Genomic DNA, 7,271 nt, shown 5'->3' with positions numbered 1-7,271 from the left:
ACGAAATGGAGAAAGAAATGGCAAACCCCTCCAGGATCTCTTCTGAGAAGATCCCCAATGGATCACAGAGAATTGGGCATGACTGAAAACCACTGAACATAACACCTCTGATACCAGGACCAAAGCACCTTCCCCAGAAGGGGCCCACATGGCCAGAAACAGCAGGTGGCCAGGCCTTAGTGGTTTCTTAATTCCCGGACAGGAGCAAATTAACTAAAACTTTTGGGGAGCAGGGAATGGCTACAGATACCACTTGGGGTCCCCCCAGACCAAGGTCAGGAGCTCCATCAGACCTGCAGGTCCCCCCCCCCCCAGGTGGGACCAGGAGACTGGATGATGGTGGAGAGTTTTGCCGTTCTAAGAATCTATTGCAATGAATAAGATTTGCTGCCTCTGAGGGTCTGTCCCTTGTGGCATCTAGATACCATGTGCCCCATGTCCCCACCTGCCACCAGCTCTCACCCTCTGATTCTGACTTCTCAGGGGAGAGGCACTAGCATTAGGGGGTCTGGGAAGGGGAGGTGTTGGCTGGTCCTTACCTAGGATAGGAGGGGGGTCAGGAGCCGGGAGGTGAGGGAAGGAGGGAGGGCCAGGGAGAATGATCCCATCTCCCCAGGTCTCCTGGCCTATGAGCAGGGACCATCTCGGTGTCTCAGCTCCAGAATCTCTCCAGGACTCTACATATGTGTTTGTAGAATGAATGGGCCTAAGGAGAGGGGAGTCCCTAGAAGGGCCCATCCTGGCAAAGGCCTGGAAGGGCCACACCAATGCCACAGGTCATGCCATGTCCAGGAGGAGGGAGAGATCTCAGAGGACATAGAGCTGAGCCCCTCATTGGGCAGAGGCCCCTCTGTGCCTCATCTCTGGAGGTGATGGGAATGTGGAATTCCTAGGGACCCCTCCCACTTAAAGGCTCCCTGAACAGGCTTCTGACAGCAGGGGGTGGAGTCTGAGACAGTGGAGCTCCGTCCTGGGGAGACCATCCAAGAGCCCACAATGGTGAGCACTAATGGATGTTGCAAGGATGCTCTCTGAGACTTTAAAAGGCCCTTTCATTCAACAAGCCATAAATACCCCACAAAGCCAAGCTGCTTCCCTTGGCTGGGCCCTATCTGGCTAAGGAGGCTGCAGAAAAGACTTCCCCCTCCTTAATGCCCCATTGGTGCCCTGGAGGAATGCAGCAAAGAGGAGGCCAGAGAAAGGAAGAGAACTCCCGTAGAAGGCTCTATCAACATCATCCCGGCTCCAGTGGGCGCCAAAATCCGATCCTTCACAGAGTGGACCAAGCAAACAATACCCTCCATGAGACCTGCTGGGCAAAGGGAGATCGGGGTGGGGAGCAGCCTCTAGCTGCCATTTCAGAGGCCACAATGGTGACAGGGGGCAGATCCGGGATTTCATGGGTCAGAGGAACATCTCTCCACCCCTGCAGGCCACCCTGTCTCTGCCGCTGACACTCCTGGAGAATTGCTCAGGGCACTGAAGAGTTAAATGACCTGTCCAAGGTCCCACAGCCAGTGCATATCAAAGGTGTTCTAGGCTCTAAGAGCAGGAAGCTAGGTGGCACAGTGGGTAGAACCCCGACTCAGACAGTTGATGCTAGGCAAGCCACTGCCCCATCAGCCTCAGTTTCCTCATCTGTAACGGGAGGGGGCTGGACCCAATGGTCTCAGAATTCCCTTCCACGTCTGTTTCCAGGATCCCAGCGGCCACTCACCCTCTTGGGAGCTAGGCTCAATGACATGATTATTCCTACAAGGAACAGAAGCTAAGCTGATGAGATCTCAGGGTGCCCTGAGAGGGGCCCAGCTTCCAGGAAGGGGCCATTCCCACTGTCCTCTGCCTTCATCGGCTCTCCTCTGGAGGAGCGGCTTCAGTCCTGGGCATCTGAGGAGGGCAGCCAGGAGGGATACCTGGGGGATCTGCCAAAGGGAAGATTCAGGGGGCACAGAACTATCCTCAAGTATGTGAAGGACTGCCAGAGGGCAGGACAAAGAGCTAAGGATGGCTGTTGTCTAATTAGAACCCTCCTGAAGAATGGCTGCCTGGGGAGGTAATGAACTCCCCATTCATCGTGGTGTGCAAGCAGAACTGGGAGGTCTGGGATTCTCAGGAATGGCATCAAAGGGACTCTCAGTCAGGTATAGCTTGGCCCTGATGGCCTCAAAGGACTCTTCTGGCATCGGCATTCTGGGCTTCCTAGGTTTCACTTGGAGAAACTCTGCAAGGCCACCGAAACTGGAATGAGAGCTGCTGGGGGTTACTGCCCCCTCTCTCATTTTACTGATGAGGAAATGGAAGCTCAAAAGGAGGGAGGGATGTAGCCAAGGTCACCCAGGCAGTGACCAACAGGGCCAGGACTCCAAGCCAGGTCCTCTGCCTGTTTGCTTTGAAGAGGGAACCCCAACATTCCCATTTCGCAGATGAGGACACTGAGGTGCAGAAAGGCTAGGTCAATGCCAGAGCCAAAGGCAGTGTGGTCCAGTGGGAAGAGGACAATTTTCACCTAAGGGAGCTGGAGGGCTTAAATCCCAGCTCGGCCATGTTCTCTATTCCTGCATAATCTGGAGAATATCACTGAATCTCTCTGGGCCTCAGTTTACCCCTCCATTGAAGGAGATTCCCACTCTGACCTGAACCAGCCTCCTCTTGGGCCATGGAAGCAGCTGGGTTTTCCCCATCACTGTCAGGGTTCATTCACCTTTACAGGGAGAGTATCCGTGGTCACCAGATCCAGAGTCTCACTCCCTTGGCCCAGTGAGGTGAGCAGAGACAGATTCTTCCTGGGCCCCAGCTTTCCTCTTCCCAGCCTCCCCAAGCCCCTTGAAGCTCAAGCCTGACAGCCTTGGTCATTAACATTACCCCCACTTTTGTTCGAACACACTTTCCCAGCTTTCCCAAGGTACTGCCGTGCAAAGCTCACCGACCATCTCTCATTGGTTACACTGGGGGGGAGAGGGGCAGGGAGGCCTATCTCTGGCAGTATTCACCGAGGGGCCAAAGCCTCACCCACAAAGTCTCCCAACAAGCAAGTGCAGAAAGGGTCTCTCCTCTGCTTAGAGGCAGCTAGGGGCAGCCCGGGGCACAGAGAGCGGGGTCTTGGGTCAGGAAGCCCTGAATTCAAATCCAGCTTCAGACACTAGTTGTGTGACCTGGGCAAGTCATTTAAACACTCCAGCCTCAGTTTCCTCATCTGTAAAATGGGGACAGTAACAGCACCTCCCTCCCAGGGCTGTTGTGAGGATGGTGAGGCAGCATTTGTCCCAGTGCCTGGTATGCTGTAGGTGTTTAATACTTGTTCCCTTCCTCCTTACCCCCTTCTCACAAGACTCTCTGCACTTGGGGGGTTCTTGGAAACTTCATTCAAACTTCCTAAGACGTTTCCTGTCCTGAGTGTCTTGTCCTCCTCTTGACCCCAAGCTCTGGGTCTTCCTCCGCAGAGTAGAGTAAGGACTGTCTGGATTCCAACTGTCCTCCCACTCACCCAGGCTCCTTACTTGGGAACGAACCCTTGACTTTCCCCCCACCCCAAATGTCCTGCAATCTGAGGAAGCGATTCCCGTGCCCCTTCCCATTGCTCACACGGCCGCCCGGCCCCTCGTCCAGGCCCACCGCTGCCAGGGCGTCCTCTGCAGGCACAGATCTGATCAGCCACTCCTCTCAGTCACCCTTCCTAACTCCCATCTGCCCTCCACCATCTGACTCTATCTGTCAAGTTCTTGCTTAAATCGGTCACTTAGTTACTAGTGACGGTCACTGCCGACAGTCGACATTGGTCAGGCTTGGTCCGCAACACAGCCACAAAACGATTGTCTGAATAAATGCCTGATATTTGGGTAATTTTTATAAGGCTTATTATACAAAGTGCTTTACATACTGATTGAATATACTAACTATACACGTCAATTTCTATATTGCATTATCTTTAGCAGTGTGGTAAACATTTAACAACTGGCTCTCTGATAAAAAAAAAAAAACGTATTTTTAGTAAGATCTGACCTATTACCATTTTCTCCACCACTTTCTCAAGTCTAGACAATCAATAAAACAATCAGCCACGCCCTGATTTGTAGTCCCGGCCATTTCTGAGGTAGGAAAGTTCCCTCGATAGTTTTACAATGGGTTTTCCCAAGTCCGCTGGGGCTGGTCCGAGCCACAATGACGCTCCCGACTGCATTCCAGCTTCCCTGCGTCCCTACAAGTTAGGGACTAAGGCATTATTTTCTCCATTTCTGAGGTTCAGACTTTTACAATGTCCCCAGCTAGTAAGATCTGAGCTCAAGTCAAAGTGAGTGGCCCTACCCACTGTCCCACACTGCCTTTATCCCCCTGCTCACTTTGATTCACATGGGACTTGTGTCATGAGGCTGAATCAGGGTTCCAAAGTGACTGGAGGAAAGGTGGATGTGATGAGGCAGGAGAAGTCATGTCTTCCGATATTTAAAGGTCTCCTCCCAAGTCAATGAACGGCTCTGGGTCCCAGGGGAGACTCAGTGACCTCCCCCCCCCCCCCCCATGACCCTGGGATTATGTAAAAGAGGGATTAGATCCGGGGCTCGTAAGCACTGAATAACTCTATGTGTGTGTGTGAATCTAATTACTACTGCCTCTAAAGGAGACATGTAGACCTCAAGCAGCCTTCAAATCTGCCCCAGGTGTGGCCTGAACCAGATTAAAATGTTATTGGGAAATGTTTCGAAGCATAAATAAAACCACAGTGCCAGCATAGACAGAGATGATGTTAGGCTGCGGTTTTCTAAGCCGATAGATGGCTGTTTCTATCAGTGTTTGACACCCTTGGTCTAGAAGACAGAAGTGGGACAGACCAGTGGGGGGAAGGCATCATGGGACCACAGCTCAAAGGAGCTCAGAGGTTCTCTGGCCCAGCCCCTTCATTTTTACAGATGAGGAAACTGAGTCATAGAATGCTGAGGTCCCTCCTGGTGAGAAAGGACTGGATACAATTTTGATTCCAAGCCGGATGCTCTTCTTTGCCCCACCCTAAAGACTCTAAGAATTATCACCGTGAGCAAGCTCCCAGTCTCTGGTGGCATCAGACAGAGCAGAGTCCCGGCCTTCAGGGATTCAAGCCTCAGGTGCACGAGGGCCTGGGTGGTCTGAACCCCACCTCTGCCCTTCATGACCTATGGGCAAGTCAGACCACCGGCCTGAGCCTCAGTTTCCCCATCTGAAAAATGTAAATGAATGCCAGTTTCACGGCTTTTCTGTCTGTGTGGTTGGAAATGCTTTGTCAGACTCCCAGGGCCCAGGAAAGATGAGCCATTGTTGACTCTAGGAGATGGTTTTTCCCAGAAGTTGGGGTGGAGCCCTCACGGGGTGGCTGTCTCTCTCCCAGTCTCCACTCCTCCAATCTCCTACTTAGAAGACAGGCAGGCCTCTGACAATCCAGGGAAAAACTTGAAGCGCTATATATCTATAACAACAATCAGCACAGCCTTCAGCCTTGTGATGGGTCTGCTGCCTTCCCAGGGTCCATCTCTGATGCATCTACACTGGAGGGGTTTTTCCTCATTTGGAATCATTGTTGCTGAAGTCTTTGGGGCTATTGGCTTCTTCTCCTCGAAGGGGAGGGTGAGTCACATCTATAGCTACCTGCCATCTCAGGGGACATTTAATCCAATCACCTTATAATTCAGAGGAGGACACTGAGGCCCAGGGAAGTCATCACCCCACCCTGAGGCCACATAGATGCACATGGGGAAGTCAGAATTCAAACCCAGATCCCTCAGCTCTAACACCAGAGCTCTCCTGCCCATCTCATCTTGCCTTAGAAGGGGGCAGGGTTAGCCCACTGGGAAGGGGGAGAGACAAGACTGGGGTGAGAAGCCACAAATACCATTCTGCAGCAATTGGCATTTACCTCACAGGGCTTTTGAGGCCCCCAGCTTTTTGTCTATGGGTGTTCTGGCCAACCCCCAATCAAAATCTGCTCCATGTCAGTCCGAGGTCACCCCTGAGGATTTCAGGAAATAGCAGCTGAGGTACACAGAGGAACAAAAACATCCGGCTGTTCTGTGGGGCATGAGCTCAGGTGCTCATAGGACACACACGGAAACTCAACTGAACCCCTGGAGAAGACGTGACATACAAGCCCCACCTGTTTGCTCCTGGCAAACAGAGGCCCCGAATCTCGTCTGTCCACTTTGTGGCGACACAGAAAGCCCGCAGGTACGCTATTCACTCCTGGGGTCACGAGGGGCCCGGGCTGCTCCAGGATGCCACACAGGGCCAAAGCCTGCCACTCTCTCAGCTCCAGAGACCTCCAGGATGGCCCAAAGCAAAAGGCTTTGTCCAGCAAGCCCTGGCATAGCTAGTTAAAAAGGCAGTTTATTTGCCTATTCCAAACTCCAAAAAGCAAGACAGAGGCAGACAACCCAAGTTCAAATCCTGACTCTGTCGCTCCCTGTTTGGACCCAAGAGGATAATCGAGCCAGGGCAGGAGGTGGGAGTGGCAAAGGGACAAATTTAGCCCAAATAAAACAGGCCTTCTCTGGAAGCAGGGGGGACCACTTGCTGGGTGTGTGGAGGTAGAGAATCTATTGCAGGACAGATTAGACTAGATGTTGGCTGAGATCCATTCCAACACAGGGATTCTATGAACTTTGTGACCCTGGACAAATAGGTCTCCTCATGTCTTGGAACATTGGCTTTTCTTTTCTGTAAACTGAACGGTAGACTCTCTTTCTCAATTAGACAGGAGGAAACAGACCAGGGATGATGGAGAAGAATCTAGGGTCTTATCATCTGTAAGTATTCCTGAGTTAGTTGAACAGTTACCAGTGACTAATGACCCCTCTTCTACTTCAGTGACAAGAAGCCTGAACCAAGAGGGTGCATCATGAGAGAACCCATTCCATCAAAGACATTTCAGCTAGGTGTGACAGGAAATCTGTTCTGTTAGTTGTGGAAACATTTGCTTTGAGTTAATTTTGAAAATTCAAGATTTGCCCATTCGATGTAGTGGTGTGGTGGAACTCACAAGAAAAAGGGTGAGAGGCAAGGATGCCTCTGCCTCAGCCTCCATCAGGCCTCCATCCCTTCTTGCCTTGGCTGGAGGAGGACCCGGTGAACTCTGGAGGACCAGATTTAGTGTCCCCTGACGTATGCAACACTCTCCCTTCTCTACCAGGACTGCTGACTCCCTTTAAGTCCCACCTTCTAAAATCTAAACTAAGTCCCCCCACCCCCACTAAAATATGAGTGTCCATAGGAAGCCTTCCTCAACCCCTCTTAATCTTGGTTCCTTCACT

Source organism: Petaurus breviceps, unplaced genomic scaffold (genome assembly GCF_028583685.1).
Source record: "Petaurus breviceps papuanus isolate PSGF00001 unplaced genomic scaffold, PetGlider_PUasm1.0 90721, whole genome shotgun sequence".
Taxonomy (NCBI): domain Eukaryota; kingdom Metazoa; phylum Chordata; class Mammalia; order Diprotodontia; family Petauridae; genus Petaurus; species Petaurus breviceps.
The sequence above is the reverse complement of the archived record's forward strand: the minus strand, read 5'-3'. Positions refer to the sequence as shown.